The sequence below is a fragment of the Pelobates fuscus genome, chromosome 3 (assembly GCF_036172605.1).
Source record: "Pelobates fuscus isolate aPelFus1 chromosome 3, aPelFus1.pri, whole genome shotgun sequence".
Classification (NCBI taxonomy): Eukaryota; Metazoa; Chordata; class Amphibia; order Anura; family Pelobatidae; genus Pelobates; species Pelobates fuscus.
Window position 1 is genome coordinate 311156446 of NC_086319.1, and position 21302 is coordinate 311177747.

Sequence of the window (21302 nt, forward strand, 5' to 3'; positions counted from 1 at the left end):
ATCATGCTGTACCAATCAGCATCTCCATGCAGAGCAATGTAATGTAAACACTGTTTTGTTTTTTCTGAAAAGGCAGAGTTTACATTAAAAAGCCCGCAGGGATATGCTATAGACACCTGAACCACTACATTAAGCTGTAGTGATTCTGGTGACTAGTGTCCCTTTTACTGAGACTTGTGGAAATTACAAATTTTAAGGCTGGCCTAAGCTTTTTAGTTCCCTTGTCGTTGCACACAATATGTTGTTTAGTTTACAAACCCTGAAGTGTTCAGCCTTTCATATAGTGTGTTTGGAGAGGGGGGAGATAATAAGGAAAGTACAGACACTCCTCATTTACCGACCGGGTTCCGTTCCTATGACCCAGTCATAGAACAAATTGGTCGGTAAGTGAGGAGTTAAGTGGATTCCCTGATCTGGTGCATTCGTCTATGTATGGGGAAACTTCTCTGAACATAGACATGCGCACCAGAGCAGGGAATCCCCATGACTGCTGGCACTTACGCCTGGTCGTAAGTGCGAGTCGTCGTAAAACAGGTAGGACACTAAATGAGGACCACCTGTACATAGATGAGGGATAGTGATGAGTACTTTGGAAATTAGTATGTGCTTATTGGAGCATCAGGTCCAGAGATTCTTTAAATGTGTCCAAATGCAGTATGGAAAAAGAAGGTAAAAAGTATAGGAGTGTGTGAGCAGCTGTGTTAAAAAAAACCAAAAAACAAACAAAAAAATTAGTCTTACTCTCCTGCAGTATTCTGTACTCAACAGAAACCAAAAAAATAAAGAAATCTGAACTTTAGCTCTGTATCCCGTGTGTCGTTCACCATTAATGGATTTCATTATTGGTGTGATATGTAGGTCAAAATATCTTACCAGGTAGTTACCCTGGCTGCAACTTTCAAATATCTTCTTATTGAATTTTCTAATTTATTCAGTTGAATGTGACCTCATTGATCACATCTCTGACATTGTTTCTGATGATCTTATGTTGATTACTTTGGTTAGTCCATCAATTAAAAACACTGTTTTACTGGCATTGTCTACTACTCACCCCTAAAAAGAATAAAGCAATACCTTGCCTTTGATACTATGCCAAGGCCAAGTTTTCGCTGTACGGGGAGGGATGTCTTGGGCAGCATGGAGGAGGAATCTACACAGTCATTAATCACCCATCCCCTGTATGTTTTGCGCTCTGACGACATGTTTTAACATTAACCAGCCCAGAATGGTACAAATTACCCTGTGGGAGATGGAGTTGAACCACTGGAAGCTATGGGTTTTAAATAACTGCAGACTCCAAGCACCGTGACCACTTCAGACACTGAAATGGTCATAGTGCATGGAGTAACCCTTTAAATTAATGGTTTTATCTTTGTTAAATCATTTTATCAAAAAAAAATTGGAATAACGGGTTTAGCATCTCCCAACCCTAGAGTAAGTATGGCTCCAGATTATTATTTATTTGTATTTTTTTTTACTCTTCTTTTTATAACCTAAATTGATCAACTATCTGTTACTAGTAAAATGTTACATAGTCACTTTGATTTCTATCCAGCAAAACATGTGACATCTTAATTTTTTTCTAGTTTGTTACTAGGTCTTTGTTTTCAGCTGCAGGAAGCCACAATTTTATACACGGGATTTGCCAAAACAAAGTTCTGAAGGGTTCTTGTACATCTGTTAGCAACAACCACTCTTGTTTGTCTTGATTACGGTTTTGTTGTTGCCTCTGTAATCCAATACTTCTATATATTCGTTATTATGGCACAATTTTCAATCCTTAACCCCTTAGGGACCAATAAATCTATGCTATTATAACGATTTATTCTTTTAAAATCTTACATGGAATGTGTGAAACCTTTAATATGTCAACCTAAAGAAGATTGGAGGAAAGAGGGAAAAATAAAAAATTTTGTGACTACTAACTTTTATTGGCCCCCTTTTTTTTTTTTTATTACACTATTTCTAAAATCTTTTTTAATTGATGACAACAACCTCCTAATAAGTCACCAAGAACCTTGGAAGTGATGACTAATTTCCCCATTCAAAAAGGAATTTGGTGAAAACACCACGCAGGAGAGAAATTAATTGCCCATTTTAATCTCACAGCCATTCCTAAAAATGGATTGTATGTTGCACGGCATAGGTGTTACTTGATCTAAAGCCAGTCCCCCAACAAATAATGCTGCACAACAGCTTCATCTGTTCAGACATGTAGAGTTGTATTTTAGTTTTTTTTTTTTTTTTTTTTAACCAGTAAAGACAAAATTACATTAGATTTAAAGGGGAAAAAATGACATGTAATCTATGCATGCATTTATAATTGTAGGGTTTTTTTTTGTTTTTTTTTTCTTTCCCCTACCTGTCATTCCATTGATGTGATGCAAAGTGAGTGATAGAGGAGGCAGGAGAACCCTCCTACAAGTGGTCCCACTGCTTTCTGTCTAGCAAACACTTCTCACTGTTCAAAATTTGAGAAGAAATATAATCCCACTGTATACATATACACTTTGTGATTGAGTCCTTTTAAACCACTTTACCCTCCATGCCCTTAGAACGGTGTAAAATAATATTTATTATTATGAATTTTGAATGTGGCAGTATGAAACATCTCTTCTAGTATTGACACATTTATATTAAAGGACCACTCTAGTGCCAGGAAAGCATACTCGTTTTCCTGGCACTAGAGTGCCCTGAGGGTGCCCCCACCCTCAGGGACCCCCTCCCGCCCGGCTCTGGAAAGGGGAAAGGGGTTAAATCTTACCTTTTTCCAGCGCTGGGAGGAGAGATCTCCTCCTGCTCTCCTCCTCCGATCCTCCCCGTCGGCTGAATGCGCACGCGCGGCAAGAGCTGCGCGCGCATTCAGCCGGTCACATAGGAAAGCATTCATAATGCTTTCCTATGGACGCTTGCGTGCTCTCACTGTGATTTTCACAGTGAGAATCACGCAAGCGCCTCTAGCGGCTGTCAGTGAGACAGCCACTAGAGGACATAGGGGGAAGGCTTAACCCATTCATAAACATAGCAGTTTCTCTGAAACTGCTATGTTTATGAAAAAATGGGTTAACCCTAGAAGGACCTGGCACCCAGACCACCTCATTAAGCTGAAGTGGTCTGGGTGCCTAGAGTGGTCCTTTAACACTTTGAATATTGAATTTAGATGGAAAATACATAGCTTGTTTGCATTCAGAAGGTTTTGCAGGGTTTAGCCTTGTAGAGAATTTTCATATTGGAGATAAGTGAGTTTGGTGGAGTAGGTTAGTTAGGGGCTGGTTAAAACACTGAGGCTGTTGTTCAGTAGCTGTATCAACAAACTTTTTTTTCCTTTTTGCTTGACTCTGTATAAACAATTTTGAAACTAAGCCATTGTACCCACCAACATTCCTAAGTTGCTCATATTGTGTATAAATTGTGGCAGCTTGTTTAGTGTAGGAAAATGTGTGGATTTGTAGGGATATGCTTATGCTAATGTCCTCAATGCTCATGGATAAGGTCTGTGTAGCATTCAGATTTTCCTTAGGGACCCCATCATATTAAATAAATGCCATAAAATCACAAAGCCAGCATGGGGGATACACAATACGCCTATGAAAGTGCTGAATTGTACTGAAACATCGATGCTGTAAACTAACCAAAGTTTTTGAAAATAAATTTGATTGAAAGTAAGTCCAGCGAGTGCTCTCTTTGGTTTATTTTTTATTTCTAAGGCTGGAGGTACACCGTGGCAAAAAATATCAGTGAAAAGTGTTAAACACAGATCTGCACACACCAGTCAAGCCATAGGACTTGCTTTTCCCACTGAAATTTTAATTTTGCAGTGATGTTACCCCAGCAAAGGATTATGGTTGGGCATATGCAAATTAGTTCAACAAAAAATCACTCCGTTTTTAACCCCTTAAGGACACAGTTTCAAAAGCTTGTCTTGCACTTAAGGACACAAGCAAGTTTTGCATTTTTTGCTGTTTGTGTTCAACTGCAATTTGCATTTTACTAATTTATTGCACATTTATAACACATATTATATACTGTTTTTTAAAGAACAAAAAGGGCTTTAACCTGATGTAACATATACCTATATAAATGCGTATTTATTATAAACAAATACAAACAAATGAAAAAAAAAATTTTTTTTTTAAATTAAATTTTTTTAATTTTTTTTACAATTTTCGCAATAATTTGTGAATAATTAGTCAGGTTAAGGAAAGTAATTAAAAATTGATTAAGTTGTTCTGATTTACAGAATAGATAATATGTCTAGGATTTTAAGGGTTTTTTGGGGTATTTTTTTTTTTTGGGTAGTTACAGGTCACAAAACACAAGGAGTAAAATAAACTTTTAATGTGGAGCGATTTTAGAATTTGATATATTTGTCTTGTAAGCTTAGTAGGCATCAGAGAAAACAAAATTGCCACACAAAAGTATATATTTAGAGAGTAGACATCACAGGCTATTTACCTAAGGTTATTTTGACATTTTTACATAGCCATTTCACCGCCAATTTCTGCTAAATATTGGAATAGAATTGTTTTTTTTTTTTGACACACAAAGATCTTCTCATGTGTATTTCGTAAAGTTGGTGTGTGCTATTCCTGTACAAAACGTTATTTTGTGTTCAGCTACATCTGCTGAGTACAACGATACCCCATTGTATGTTTTTGGCACTATTTTGTGAAGCTACAGTGCCATATAGGAGACCTGTCCATTTCAGTATTTACAGTAGAATTCTGAGAGACGGATTTGATGGGCCCATGTTTCAATTTGGGGCATAATAGCAGTTTGACTGTTGAAAAAAAATAAAAATAAAACAAAACACAAAGGCCTTACATATTTAAAAGTAGACACCCGAGGGTATTTCAAAAGGCATATTTTAAACCTTAGTGTAGGATGATTTTATTTTTTTTGTTAGTTTGTACCAAGTCTAGTAGTAGTTAGCATTTTTTTTTTCTGCCTTTTTGACACACACTTGGAGATGTAACTGTATATTTTGCAATCCTTATGTGTGCTACGGAAGTATAACACCTAATATGTTGCTCAGTTATGTCGTCTTAGTACAACAATACCCCCATGTGTACCTTTTTCAGGGATATGTGGATGTTGAAGGGGCACATTGGAGACCAAGCCATATCAGGTTTTACCAAACTTTGATTTTTAATGCTGGTCCCATGTGCAATTTTCGAGCATCTTAGCAGGTTTTTTGTTCAGACTACCCCACAAAGGCCTAACATTTTTTAAAGTAGACACCCCAGGGTATTTCAAAAGGCATATTTTAAACCTTAGCGTAGGATCATCTTTTTGCTAGTTTGTACAAAGTCTTGTCAATTAGCATTTTTTTCTGCCTTTTTAACACACTTTTGGAGATGTTACTGTATATTTTGCAATCCTCTACTGTGCTACGGCAGTATAACACCTAATATGTTGCTCAGATTTGTTGTCTTAGTACAACAATATCCCCATGTGTACCTTTTTCAGGGATATGTGGATGTTGAAGGGGCACATTTTAGACACACCAATTTCATATTTTTTAAAAGCGGATGCTGGGTTTAAGTCTCATTTTAGCAGCTCATGATTGCAAATTACCTCTCAAAGGCTGCATCTATTTTTAAATACAAGTGGCTCATCAATTTAAATTATGAACACGTGAAAGTGGGAATATTTGGCATAAATGCATCAGGGGGTAGTACCCAATCATCTGCGTCACCACAAAGCGAGAGAATACAGAGCCTTGAGAGACTTGTAATACCGGTCCTTAGAATGGCCGGGCTATACAAGCGGAGAATAGTCAAGTTACAAGCCAAGGTCAAAGGATTAAAGAGAAATGGAACAACGATGGGACAAGCCGAGGATAAACTGGAGACAAAGCCAAGATTCGGTAACCAAACAATCAGACAGATGACTAAAATCACACCGCAAAACCGGTCTACTTATTCGGCCACTTTTTTGTACCATGCCCTGGTCTTTCGCATGATCAAATATAGCTGCATCCGTTGATCGGACAGGTCAACTCCCCACCATATGCCGATTGTAATGTTGTATGCAGACTGGCACCCTTTAATTTCCTCTTTGCCACGAACTGCGGCCCCTGAGTGCGTTCACCATGGATGGTGATTAGAATGAACACCTCCTTTTTATCGCGGTACTTTAGTGCCAGCAGTTCATTCTGGCAGAGAGCTGCTGTTTACCCCTCATCCCCCCCCCCCCCCTTTTTATTTTCTGCTAGAGCCTTTGGGAAACCAGTGCAATTCTTCCGAATAGTGCAACAGGCCATGGTCTCAAAGTAGTACAGAATTTTTAGAAGTGGGATACTGTTGTAAAAATGATCGATATACAAGTGATATCCCTTGTTTAGTAACAGCATGATCAGGTCCCAGACAATTGTCCCACTTGTCCCTACTATAACTGGGCAACCTAGGGGATCATGGTGGCTATCCCTTCCTTCTTATATACGGAAAGTACACATAGCCACTGCCACTTTCACACAACTTATAAAATTTGATCCCATATCGGGATCTTTTGCATGGGATGAACTGTTTAAACCCCAGTCTTCCCTTAAACTTCATGAGGGATTCGACAATAGAAATGTTTTTGGGGGTGTGTGTATATATAGTGGCAAATTTTTTGTTAAAGTGGGCAATTAGAGGGCGTATTTTATATAGAAGATCATACTGCGGTTGACCTTTTGGGGGACACTTTGTATTATCACTAAAGTGCATAAATCGCAGTATGTCTTCATATCTGGAAAAAGATGGGGGTATTGCAAATGTGTTTTTTTTAGACCAATACATTCTAATGGTGGGCTTTTTAATTATCCCCTCTAGCATTGTCAGTGCCCAGAACTGTTTGGGGGGTACCATCTCTTTTTCCTGGCAATGAGAGACTCTTTTTTTTTTTTTTTTTAAATGTCTCATTTTTATTTTATTTTTTATTTTTATGTTGATAACAACGGTCATATCATATGACCCTGAAGCATCAAACTGGGATACAGAAAGAAAAAACAGGGGGAAATGGGAAACATGCTTAACATTTAATACCGCCAATATACAATAGTAATATCAACCTCTTACTATATTCTTATACCTTTCTCCTTTCTCCTTTTTCCATACTTCTAAATGTAATGCACTCCCAAAGGAAAAAAAAAAAAAAAAACAAGAGAAGAAAGGAACAACAAAAAAAAATAAGCTACAACAAAAGATAAGGTAAGGTCTATTTGACAATATTTAGCAATGATGCATATTGATCTCTTATTACCAGCCACTGATGCCATCTTCGCTTATATAGATCTTCTCTTCCCTTTATTCGGCTTGCCATTTTTTCATATATGCTAAAGGAATCAAATCTACCCAAAACCTCTGCTATTGTTGGTGCTTGTCTATTTTTCCATTTGTAAGCTATTGAAATCTTTGTTGCTGTTAAACAATGGATAATCATAAATTTTTCTTCCCGAAGCTGTGTGGGAAATATATGAAGTAAAAAACACTCTGATCTGAATGGAATATTAACCTTCAATGCTACCCTAAGAAATTTATCGATCTCCTCCCATAATTTACTAATACTAGGGCACAGCCAAAAAATATGTAATAAAGACCCCTCATGTTTTAAACATCTCCAACATAAATTGCTCGTCCCGTTAAAAATATTTGCTAATTTAGCTGGCCCAGTACTGACCCAGTACCATCGCATAATAATCTTACAATAGGCTTCCCAATAATTAAGACTACTGGAAACCCCTTTGGTTATCCTTAATGCCTGAAACCAACTTGCTAACGGAAATGATTCCTTCAAATCTCTTTCCCATTTTAGAGCATATTCCAGCAATGAGAGACTCTTGATTGTGTTCCAGATACTGCTCAGCGTATAGATTAGTCTGGGTGACTATCTCCCCAAAAATCTCATCCCCCAAGAACAGCTGCATACAATCCTGCGCATTATAGCCAGACAGGTCAGCCTGTATGCCAGGATTGGCAGTGAACTCTGGAATGTCTGGCGAAAAATTATTAGGGGGTACCCAGTCATCTACGCCATGTTCAGCATCATGGGAATCAGCGATTTCTCCTGATGGTCCTGCAGTATCTGGCACATAGTCCCTGGCCCCTACGTCACTCCATGCGTCACTCTCTGAGGCAGTTTCTGTCGCCTCTGAGTCGGCTGCTAACAGGGCATAAACCTACTCTGCACTATACTTCCTAAACATAATAATCTTTAACTAAACTTACATTTTTGTAACTTTTTTTTTTTTACTTTTCACCCCTAACTAGCTTTTTACTAAATTCCACCCACCCCAAGTAACTAAATCGCAAATTGATAAAATAAAATATTTAACCCCTTAGGGTTACTAAAAACAATCCAAATTTAACCCCTGAGGGTGAAAAAAACAACTAGATCACAGTAAAGTAATGTGATCTGTTTATTGATCACTGCTGGCAGTGATCAATCAGCAGGGAAAGGGTTATTTTTTTTTTTTTAAAGAACAGGGGAAAGGGAATTTGTAACCTCTTCAGACAATTTATTCTCTTCAGGGACACAATGTAACAACGATCCGTCTCTCTCCACTTCAAAAACCCACAAGAGGTGGAGGGAGGCGGATCTTGCTGTCACAGCGATTACGTGTGCTGGGTCATCGCTATTTGCTGTTGCTGGTCTGCCTCTGACTCGAAGCCACCCAGCAGCAGTGTTAACCCTGTGATCGCCAGCACCGCGGTAATCTGGTGTTAACTTTAGCGAATGACGGCCCCAGTCCGTCATATGTCAAGTGCTTCCCCAGCATGAAGGATTGGGTCTGTCATGCGTCCTTAAGGGGTTAAACATGTTTGCCGAATACAACAGCTTTGAAACATTACTCAGGAAGAGATACAAAGCCAGTAAACTACTCATGTTCATGTACATGTTTCATTGTGTTTGTAAGATCAATAAGTGTGTCTGTTTATGTTCCTGGAACCCCCCTGATCACATGGGAAAGGTGTTTTTACTCACCTTTTTTCCCACACCATGCCTTTTAAGAATTGTATTTTTGTTGTTGAAAATAAAGCTTTGTTAGTTTAAAAAAAAAAAAAAACAAAAAAAAAAACAGCAACAACAAAGAACTGGCTCCTAAATGTTTTAACCTTCCTAGATTCAAAGCAAATTTGTCAAGACCCGACTTAGTGTAAAATGAATATATAATAAGCTTGCTTTGTTAATAATATATTAAGGGATCTGCCTGACAAACTGCCTGGGTTTGCAGCAATCGCAGTGGAGGGTAAGAATTTGGGCTGAATGAAGGGTCCAATTGTTAAGACGTGCTATGCTACCCTAACGGCGTTAAAGTTGCACGCCCTAATTTCGGGAAACTGATAATCTGTCAGCATTTTCACTTGCCACTAGTCTTTGGCGAGTTTAACATTTAGCCTTGGCAAGCAGACATTCACACATGGTGAATATGCCAAAAATTTACTTTGTTACTTGAAAGTAACTTTCAAAGTCTGGCTAGCAGCATAGAACTTGAAATTTTAAGCTGTGTATGTATGTGTACATGTGTGTATATTATCTGTGTCTATATATATATATAGTTACCATGGCTATAGTACAGATGGACTGTTGTATCAAAACAGGTTGAAGGGGAGTTGGATGGGAAGGTGAGAAAAAGGTACACAATAATTTATTTTTAAAAATGAAAGAAACATGTTATTAAATTAAATACAAGTCTATGCAATGTGTCTAATATGCAGTTAGTTGCTTAGTTCTGAAATTAAATTTGGATACCAAATATTTATTTACAGTACATTGAAATAATTTTTATTAGGGATCGACCGATATTGATTTTTTTTTTTTTTTGAGCCAATACAGATAGTCTGTGAACTTTAAGGACAATAACTGATAGCTTATATATTCTGTACCGTTTTGAGTGGTAAATGCACAAAATATACATGCCAGTCTGATTTGTTTATGTTTTCAAGCATATTTATGCGTGTGTGTGTGTAGTGGATGCAGTGAGAGTATTTGATTAGTAGATGCAGTGTGTGTGTTTGTTTGTGTAGTGGATGCAGTGTGTTTGTCTGTAAATATGTGCGGTAGGAACACCCCCTCATTCCCCTTAATGTTCCTCTTCCTTATCTTTTAGTGCCCCCTCCCACCCCAGTGTTCCTTAGTGCCCTCCCTTAATGTTCCTCTCTCTTTCCCCTGTCCCATAGTGTTCTCCCACCCTTCCCCTTCCCCATAGTGTTCTTTCACTTGCCCTAAACCATAGTGTTCTCCCCTCCCCTGTCCCATAGTGTTCTTTCCTCCCAAGCTCTCCCCTGTCCCATAGCGTTCTTTCCTTCCTCCTCCCTCCCCTGTCCCATAGTGTTCTTTCCTTCCTCCTCCCTCCCCTCTCCCAAAGTATAACTTCCCCCTGTCTTGTCTCCCGCGGTACTGAAGATTGTCTCCTGTACCCGGCCGGACTGACAGGAAGTGCTCTCTGTGAGCACATCCTTTCAGTCCAGCCGGGTACCGGAAACATAAGTTACTGTACCGTGGTGCGCACTGCTCTGCTCGGACACGCTACACAGAGTGCCTGGCAGGAGGGAGCGCTGTGCGCCCACATATGGGCTAGTGCGGAGTTAAAATAAAACAGATTGTGTTAATTCCTTTTGGAACTGTGTCCTGGTTGATTTGTTCAGTGATCCCAGTAACAGTGTCTTTGGACCTGTTAGCTGTCTTCTTGGTACCTGTAGCCTTGGACATGTAAAATCAACTATTCCTGAGCCCCACAAGTGCCTTTTTAAAAGACAATAGCTGATTAGTGTAGGCAGAATTGTGGATACCTGCCTAGGAAAAAAGAGAGCGGCAGCCTGGTCAAGTGGAAGAGCTCCTGAGACCCCAGTGAAGCTTCGGCAACTGGGGCTGAAATGTTCCAGGATCCCTGAAAGCCGCAAGGAAGCGAACTGGACGGAGTATGGGAGCTCTGTCATAATTTTCTATTCACAAAATCTTTACAGGATGTCTGTGCTATGTTGAAATGAAAAAAACAAACAAACAAACAAGCAATTCATTTAATATTTTAAAAATGTGAGAATTTCCTGGTACATAAAGGTCAGGCTCTCATATATAGCACTAAAGCCTAGCTCTTTAATGGCCCTCATGTATAGCAATATACCTTAACTATTTAAAGTGTAGCTGTCCTGGTTCAAACTACTTATGATTAAAGGAACACTATAGTCACCTAAATTACTTTAGCTAAATAAAGCAGTTTTAGTGTATAGATCATTCCCCTGCAATTTCACTGCTCAATTCACTGTCATTTAGGAGTTAAATCACTTTGTTTCTGTTTATGCAGCCCTAGCCACACCTCCCCTGGCTATGATTGACAGAGCCTGCATGAAAAAAAAACTGGTTTCACTTTCAAACAGATGTAATTTACCTTAAATAATTGTATCTCAATCTCTAAATTGAACTTTAATCACATATGGGAGGCTCTTGCAGGGTCTAGCAAGCTATTAACATAGCAGTGGATAAGAAAATCCTAATTAAACAGAACTTGCAATAAAGAAAGCCTAAATAGGGCTCTCTTTACAGGAAGTGCTTATGGAAGGCTGTGCAAGTCACATGCAGGGAGGTGTGACTAGGGTTCATAAACAAAGGAATTTAACTCCTAAATGGCAGAGGATTGAGCAGTGAGGCTGCAGGGGTATGTTCTACACACCAAAACTGCTTAATTAAGCTAAAGTTGTTCAGGTGACTATAGTGTCCCTTTAAATGTAATCTATACATTGTACTAGTTAGTGTCTCCAACAGGACCCATTGCTTCTCAGGGGTGGATCTGGAGGATTGAAAGGTGAGTGCTCAATAGTATAACACCCATGGCAGTGCTTTAGTGAGGGGTAGAAAAAGTTAGTAGTTTTGTCAATAGTTTCCAAATTTCAATGTTTTCTGTAGCAGTCCAAATTAAGGCATACAGGGTTATTCAATATATTGTGAATTATGAATTTAGAATTTTAGGCCAAATATGAAAAATTCTCCAAGTAAGCAATGTTTGTTTGTTCTGCGATTTTGGTCTAAAATTTGAAATTCAATTTCAATTTACTTGGAATTTCTTGCACTGTATACTTGAGTAAATTACATATTGTCTGTGTTTCCTGAAAGATCACTAGGCTATTCTTTTAAAAATACTTATATTCCAATAAGGTACTTCTTAAAGGAAAGTTTTTGTATGAGCTTTCGCGTCAAGTCTTGGTTAGTGTAGCGGAACTCCTCTACTGACAGCCACCGGAGGAGTGGTTAACCCTAAATTTTCCCCTTTCTGAAAAATGGCAGTGTTTTACCTTGAAGGGTTAAAATGACAGAACTGGATGCTTACATTGCCTCGACTCATTTTACACATTGAGCGACTGATCAGAAGATTCTCTGGAACTCATCCTCAGGTCGGGACTAAGTGGATACATAGTCTCCCAACCTCCAAATAGAGCGCTGAGGGAGGCAAGATACCTGGGATTTAAGAGTGCTTCCTTACTAAGAGGTCAGGGAAACCCTTTTTTAAAACCCGGACTAAGCCGCACAGCTGGATCTCCGTGATTGGAGAATAGCTGCTATGCGGTAAAACTTTAACACTATGTAACTCTAGAGCGTATTCTCTAATCAGAGCACTCTTTTTGACCGCGAGGGCGCTCGGTGACCATCCAGGGATATATTATGCAGGGGTACTGTCCAGAGAGAGGAGATTTTTGTGTACATCTTGTGTGCTGTGCCTCTAGGACTATCAGGACTCAGCAAGGAGCTGATTATGTTTGCTGGTGATAATGTAATTAAGTCCTCAGACACGGTGGTGCTGGTGCTGGTGCAGGGGAGGGACAATTGTACTGTATATTGGTTTGTATGGAAGATACCCCTGCAGGGAGAGTCACATTGCAGTTTATAAATAGCTGTGCGCTGTGCAATAAAACTCATTCTATCCTGAGCTATGATCACAGCAGCCTGGTCTGGTGGAAAAGGTCCGCAGAGTCCCCAGTCAAGCTTCGGCAATTGGGTCTGGAGCACTCCCGAATCCCTGGTTGCAGAGAGGAAGATGACCTGGGGGAAGGTTCTTAGTCGGATTGCGGAAGCTTTGTCACAACTACTTTCTACTGTGGGGGTAGAAAATACACCCTCGTTAATGCATTAAAGAAAAGGAAAATTATCTAAAATCCATAACTTCTAACCTTTCCCTCCGTGCACTCTTTAGTAAGTTTGAGTAGAACTACAGAAAGACCCCTCCCCCTTTTGGAAGAAACAATTTTTCTCCTCAGCAAATTTTTTTTAAATAAACAGTTTATACAATAAGAGCAGTCCCATTCATACCTTAGGCTGAGTGGAACTGCTCTATAAACAGCTGCAATAATGTGGCTACAAACACTTTATCCATAGCCCAGTTTGCTGTTTAGTAAGACTGGCTATGTGCAGCTTTTTGTAAGGCTGCAGTCTAGGCATGTGACTTGGCTTTCTCTCTTTTGTAGAAAAGAGCACAGCTCAATTTTGGACGCTTGTATGAAATTGACTTGGCTAGTCTGGACATAAAATGTACAACTGAGTGATTGACAGGGGCTGCAGGTGGAGCCACACCCTGGTTAGAAAAGATATATATATATATATATATATATATATATATATATATATATATACCAATTGTACATGCATCTGCTCCTTTTAGTCCAGAGTGCCATTATGTTTGCATGGAGTGATGTTGAGCTAAGCATATCTTACTCCACAGTGTTTAGAATATATCTGTACCCACCTGAATATGAACCTTTCAATCTATTCTGAATCAGTGCTTCACTTTAAACTATATAAAGTTTGATTGTTTAATAAAATAACATTTGCATTTTATAATATATATATATATATATATATATATATATATATATATATATATATATATATATATATATATATATATACAGTGGGACCTCAGTTTACCAATTTAATGCGTTCTCCAGGACGTTTCTTATTGCGAAAAATGTGTTAACCGAAACGTGGTTTCCCATAGGAATGCATTGAAAACCAATTAATCTGTTCTGGAGGTCAGAAAAAAGTAAAAATGAGCTGGCATGGAAACCAACCCACAATGCAGAACACACAATGAAAGGCATGCAAACGACTAAGCTCAGCTCCCTACCTTTCCACGGCTTAAGAAATGCACCAAAAAGTCCCAAAACAACTGCAAACAATTTCCAGAATGGCTCCAAAACTCCAACACTCCCACACACGATGCCACGTGCTACCCACAGGCTCCAGCATGCAGGGGGCGGTGCTATAAACCTCCCAGATGCAATGCATCCTGGGGAAACTTGCTTTATATTGCAAAAAAAAATTGTAAACCGAGGCATTATTTTCAATGGATTTTCATTTGTAAACCAAAAATTGTTAACCGAGGCGTTTGTAAACCGAGGTCCCACTGTGTGTATTTCTCTGTGTGTGTGTGTGTGTGTGTGTATGTATATATTGCAAATGTTATTTTATCAAACAATCACAGTTTAAAGCGAAGCACTGGTGTGTGTGTGTATGTGTTTAATTTTAGTACTATAATTTTACAGTGCAGCTGTTGTGGACTCTTTCCCATGGTTTTGCTGGAAATGTAATGTACAACAGCTGTACTAATAAAGTTTAGCCATCAATGGCCTGAAACATGCCTACGTAGTAACTGAATGTCTTAGGCTCTGCTTTGGAACATATATTATATGCATCTACTTCTTAATAGTAAACCATGTGCTGTGCAAATTACAGGATTCTGACTAGTCATTTTTTCTTTTTTCTTTATTTGCAATGTGTAGGTAGGTACAACAGCGCCTGTATCGCCACAACAGCATCATTAGGCTCTATTTTGTAGACATATCAATACAGTCTTATGGCATATTTGGGTTGCATGTAGTATTTCGAGAAACAAGATCAAGACATGCATGGTCACATGTTAATTAACGGTCTAAATTCTTGAAACTTTGCTGTATAAACTTGAACTTAAGCAGAGCAATGAAGCTTAGTAGGAGTTATGTTCCCTATGTTAGACAGGGTGTAGTAGGTATTTCCAGTTTGTGTTCAGGTAGGTGTACATAGTAACCCGCGTAGGTCCGAGTGTCATTAGTCATTTTTGTAAACTAAAAACTAGAAGGTGTTTGGAGGGTATTCTCTATCCTCTCTCTTGTTTTCACTCAATATAATTTGCTGTGCTCACATGCCCAGACCTCTGCTTCTCTACCGCCAAGGATTCTATGTGTGTGGGTATCAGCAATGCTGCAAATTATTCAATGGTATACAACTGTGATACGTCAAATTAAGAAAATGAGCAGAACCACAATGGATCTTTTGGTGTTTATGCAAGTAGAAGGCTTCCCAGTTTTATATTTGGTAGCTGCTCTCCGATTGAGTATGATAAATCAGGTCTGTCCTGTTCATTAACAAAGCTGTGCACAAGCACATGAATTTAGGGAAAGTAAATGTCAGCTCAAATAGTTATTTCTAACAAGAACAGTAGCAGTAGCAATGTCATTGCCAAGAGAGGTAGTAATATCAAATTCATTAAATGCCATCTAAAATGCATTAATATATTTATGGATTTATATAGCAAATAAACACTACAAGACTTATTTTAATTTTTTTTTCAATGTAATTACATTTTCCAAGGCACATGCCAGGCTATGGATGACTTATTTACTCTTTCTTGATAGATAATGTGTTGCGTATATGTGTAACTCCTAAAAACCTCTTCCCTTCAGTACAAGTAGTTGTATGGGCAGAGTGAAGGAAAATTCTCCAAGACATTTTGTTATGATGCTTAGTGTATGAAATTTTAACATGATGACTTTTTTTAAAAAACAAATCAGGCTGTCATTTGTGTTGGTTGTGGTGATATTTGTTTTTTATACCTTTTTGAGGTTGATTTTTACATTTAAGGTAGAGCATCAACAGTGATGAGCGAAAGCTGGATTTGTGGATATTTATCTTACCAGTTGGTGTGCTTCATCGTTCTTTTACTTTGATACCATATATCTTTTGAGATATGACTGCTCCATTTTCAACAGGTTTCTCATAAAAATAGAATATATTCAGTTCATACTATTCAATTCTCTGTTATTTTCAATACTTTCAAGATTACCCTGTGCACCTTGGAAGCCGCTTCCTTAACCCCTTAAGGTCACATGACGGAAATATTCCGTCATGATTCCCTTTTTTTCCAGAAGTTGTGTCCTTAAGGGGTTAAACAAGTGGAGACCACTATGGGGGAAATAGTTTTGGTGTTCTAGGCTGTGTAATATTTGTTTGGTGCATGTTTTTTGATGATCAGAGTCAGGATATGTTGGTAGTAACACTCGAGGGTTATTCACAAAACCGTAAACAATGGAGACTTGACAAGGGAACTTAAAATTTTATGCCAAGATATCCAAGATGGAAAGCAACTGATTTGGAGAAGTTGATTTTTAATGTTAGACTTAAATTTGCAGTTCCCTTTAAAGTTCTGAACAGAATCTGGTTTAGTGAATTAATCAATTTTTTTTTTTTGTAAATTGTTTATTTTCTGAGCATTTAACTTATGCTACCAATCTCTGATTAATTTCAGATCGTGGACTATCTATGTATATTTAATATCACCTTAATTTAGGTAAGTAATTTGGTTTATATTATTAATTTATTTTTGTTACCCTAGAAGAATTATTTTTGTCGACATGGAGTTTAATTTTGAGCTGGAGGGGGGTGAAAAGTGCCTTTTCTTTTAAGATGATATAAGCATCACTCACCTGGGGGATTTTTACATGGTTTTTCTCCTCCCCTAAGGGAGTGCTGAAATGGACATTAGCAAAACAATGTAAAGCAGAGTAACTTTCACCTGTTCATTTCCTACCGATCGGACTGTTCTGAAATGGGAAAAGAGAAAAATACAGAAATTACATTCCCAGTTTGTAACAAATCTTTAGCTTCTCCGTGAACAAGAAGGGTCTGAGAACTTTCTTCTAATTGTCCTAAAAGGTGGTGCATACAGTAAATCTTTGTAAATAGATAAATGCTTGGCAGTCATTTTATTCATGTAAACAGGAATGAAAGCACTGCCTTGTCTACCTGAAGCTGCCGATTGACATTCGGATACCAAATGCTTAATTCTTCATTTATAAACTAAACTAGTTGCAGATGTAGGACACATGTCTTATAGCTCAGGAAATGGCTTTCAAAAGGGTATTGGGGACATAATGGCAGACATGTGCCATATGTGTACTTTGGTGGTGGTGGGGTTGCTGGTCTTAGTTGCAGTGATCTTTGCGAATTGTTTATTAATGTATAAGTAAAATAATTCAGCATGATTGGGATGGGAGCATAGACCTGTATTATTGTGAAATAATGCATTTCAAAGGCTATTGGTAATGGAGGACAATGCGTAAATTCTGTTTTGAGATTCTAGACTGGCAGTTACTGAAATAAAAGCTTTTACGCTTTTCAGGTCTTCTAGAACAAAAAGTGACAAAGCTTTGAAGCCACAGCTTCATAAAATGTCAGTGTTGGTTCTATTTGACTCTTTAAATACTCACTACTAGAATTAAAATCAAGTTGGCTCCTGAATGTGTCTATGAAATAAAATACACTTAAATTTAAGGAACTACTCTAATATATATATAAAAGACAGTAATGAATTAAGATAACAGGCATTGTTTTTGCTTAGAAGCATGCATTTGTAGAATAGGAAGCAGTGCAAAATTATGGACAACTCCTACCTACAGGGGTATATCCTAGCCCAGTTTTAACAACTAAATATATATATATATCTATCTATCTCAGTAATGAATTAAGATAACAGGCATTGTCTAGAAGCATGCATTTGTAGAATAGGAAGTTCTAGAAGACGTGTGTGTGTGTGTATATGTATGTATGTATGTATGTATGTGTGTGTATATGTATGTATGTATGTATGTATATATATATATATATATATATATATATATATATATATATATATATATCTATCTCACACACACCACACCACACACCCCCATGGTAGGATATATTGTGGTAATGTTGCCAGATCAAGTTCACAAACATATTTGACATTAACAAACTATGTTAAGATTATAGTGGGAAAAGTGGGAAATCTTTAAAGGAGCTGACTTGAACCAAAAAGCTTTGCGAATCTGTGAAGGCCACTGTAGGATTTTTCAGGACTACTTCAGCAACCAAGCCTTGGTGGAATTTGAGGTATGCTTGGCATTGTTCTGTTGGAAGGTCCAATAACGCCCAAGCTTTTGCTTCCTCACAGACTGCATGACATTTTCTCCTAGGATTTCCTGATACTTCAATGGCTCCATCTTGCCTTCCACATGCTGCAGGCTTCCAGTGCCAGGGGATGCAAATCAGCCCCAGAGCATCACTGAGCCACCACTATGCTTAACTGTAGGCAGTGTTCTGTTCAGTGTATACTTCATTCTTCTTCCTTAAGACATACCACTGATCCATTGGGCCAAAAAGTTCCAGTTTTGTTTCATTGCTCCACAGAACAGAATCCTAAAACTTCTGTGGCTTATTTTTTTCATTTTCACCATATCGGACAGGTCTGGCCCAAAACATTGTGCTGCCTGGATTCAAGTTTTTTGCAGTTACTCAAGGGTTCTTCGCAACCTGCCTTCTTGGAAATCTTGAACAATTTTGAGGCTGGAGAAGTCATTATAAGTTGCATTTTCTGTTGAATTTGGGGAAACCACTTGAAGCATTCATTGTGTTGAGCTATTTCAATTGCTTTTATTTGATTTGTTCATTGAAAATAGCTGAAAATCTGATCATTTTGATATAAAACCTGATTTTCATTTGGAGTTGAATATTTTGATTACAACTGTTCATATAATGGGCAACATAATATGCGTATTGATTTCATTTATATTTCAACATATTGATATATGTCCATGTACAAAAGACAGGACTTTATTCATTTATTCACTTAATAGCCTAACGACTTAGGAATTAATGTTTGAGACTGTCCAGGCCTGGGAAATAGGTTTTTGCGATGAATGACTCAATTAATTTTTACTTGTCTGCTTCCAAATGCTGTCCAGACCAGCATTGCTTTACTGTACGGAAGCGGACTCTGCCAAAAAACTGAACAATGGAGTAGACGGAGCTGGCATTGCCTGTAGTCTTTGTGATGTCCTGTTTACGAGAAAGAAGTAACTCTTTCACTACCATAAAGTCTGTCGATGAAGTTCCAGTTAACAATTTTATGTGACACGTAGTCCTCCACATAACTGAAAATACCTGTCAAGGATATCCATGATTGAAGATATTCCTACCCAACTCATTATCCTCCCACATATAATCAGTATACGCACACCGTAACATGATACGACCTGTGATGGGTTCACTGTTGCGTGCATACACCTGCTCAGTTTAGTCTAGCAGAAAGTTTGTTCATGAGGAACATGCCGTCTTTGTTTCATATTGAGTTCTCTGCAATTATCAAGGAAAGCCTCATAAGTGCACTGACTGCAGTATAGTGTACCAAATATATTGTATATAGATTGAATAAATTTCATGCAGGACTTACAGTGGGAATGTAAGGAAGTGGAAGAAATTGTTTTACTGTCAGATTCCATAACTGTCTTAAATTCTCATGCAAAAAAAAAAGAAAATAAGACGGTAGAGTCAAATAATGTACTATTCAAAAAACAATCTGGTTTTTGAATAGAGTTGTCTTTTCTTTCCGGTTTGGAATGTAGGATTTGAAACTGAGGAACACACTTCCAGTGACCTTATGTTGTCTGAATCTCTGCGGGTTCCTAAGATCCTTTTGTAAATGTTGTTTCAGAGAAAGGAAACTGCCCCATTTCCTTCTTTTAACAATCACTATTTGCAAGAGAATTGGGGAGTGTGCGGTCTGGAGGAGCAAATAGACCCATTTGGGGTCATTGTCTGTTTTTTTTTCTTTTCAGCCGGTTTATATTTCCATGAAGCTAAAGCTAAAAGTGCAACAAAATACAATAACCCAATGGTTGATGGTTTCTGACTTTTGTTGTCAACTTGAAACTAGGCTTTAATTTATTTGTTATTGTTAGTCTAACAATACATCAAGCTTGCGAATTCAGCAACAAAGCATATGAATCCATCTTGGAATGATCTCACCTGTCTGTTTACTTCATTTATAGTGCAGTGGTGATAATAGGTGACTTTTGTATTTGTGTACTTGTGTACAACATCGATATGTGTTTTGTGCATGTTCAAATCTGACATTTTGAGTATAGTGTACATGTGTATCTGTTATCAAATTTTATGTAAAAGTTAATTGATCTTGCTTGCACACGTCATCAACCACATGTAGGTGTTTGTTTTGCTCATGTACAAGTGATTACAAATATGTTATGGTTTTGGCAATTTGTTTGAAAATAGTTTTCAGTTGTATAGTGTGTTTTTTTTTTTTTTACTATTAAATTTGCCAAGTGTACAGTGATTCCATTAATATGTTAACGCTTTTTTGAAGTGAGTATTTAATATGATATTAAGGCTCTTCTTTTTCACCATACTTAACGAAGCCAATAAATACTATCTAAATGTGGAATGTATTGATATTATAAAGCAGATGTCTGGATCTTACCTTGCTATATCGCGAGCCTGCGGTCCTCTTGGTTTGAGTTGCTATGATAAATCAGAAGTCTGTAAGGAAACGCTTGCACCAAGTCGGTATTATGAGTTAAAACATCTTGTTTAATTCAAACAGCTGGTAGATAATTTCAGCTAAAAGAGGTATTTAGTGTCTGACCACTACCAGCATTTACAATTTTGCTAATTGAGCAAAAAGGCACATTTTCCAATTAATTTTACATTTGCATCAATTGTTGCTTCCTCTTTGATTGTAGCAAGGTGGCCTTGTATTTTAGTGAATTCTAGTGAGTTATAAACCGAACAGTTATTCACTTGAATTTGCTATTTGGGGTATAAAACCTTTTTTCACAGATATAAACTGGAAACTACATATACTTCAAGGACACATGACATGTGTGACATGTCATAATTCCTTTTTATTCCAGAAGTTTGGTCCTTAAGGGGTTATTAAAGGGAGTCTTTCAGTGCTTAAGTGTACTTACATTTTTTTATTACGATGTATTGGATTTGCATTGCTTTGCTTGCATTGCTAATTTGAATTTTAAGTCTACACACAGCTAAAGCAGATATAGCATTGAGTTACCAATTACTTACGACTTGTGCTAATTTTTCCCATCCCGCATGGAAAGCTATTACTTTTTCACTTCTCATCTCTTATACGTCAGCAGTTAATTACCCATCTGTAACAGTGACACTCTGTTACAAGGAAACATCTACAAGTCTCTAACTTTACTGATGGCCATTACTGGCTTGTT

General features: G+C 37.8%; 1 protein-coding gene across 1 annotated transcript in view; it reads left to right on the top strand.

Annotated features, from left to right (window-relative positions):
• Positions 1–21302, top strand: part of AKAP13 (A-kinase anchoring protein 13) — a 294031-nt gene that overhangs the window by 15749 nt on the left and 256980 nt on the right. The window contains exon 2 of the mRNA XM_063448874.1: positions 16535–16576. The gene's annotated coding sequence lies outside the window, so the exon portion shown is untranslated. The remainder of the gene's footprint in view (positions 1–16534; positions 16577–21302) is intronic.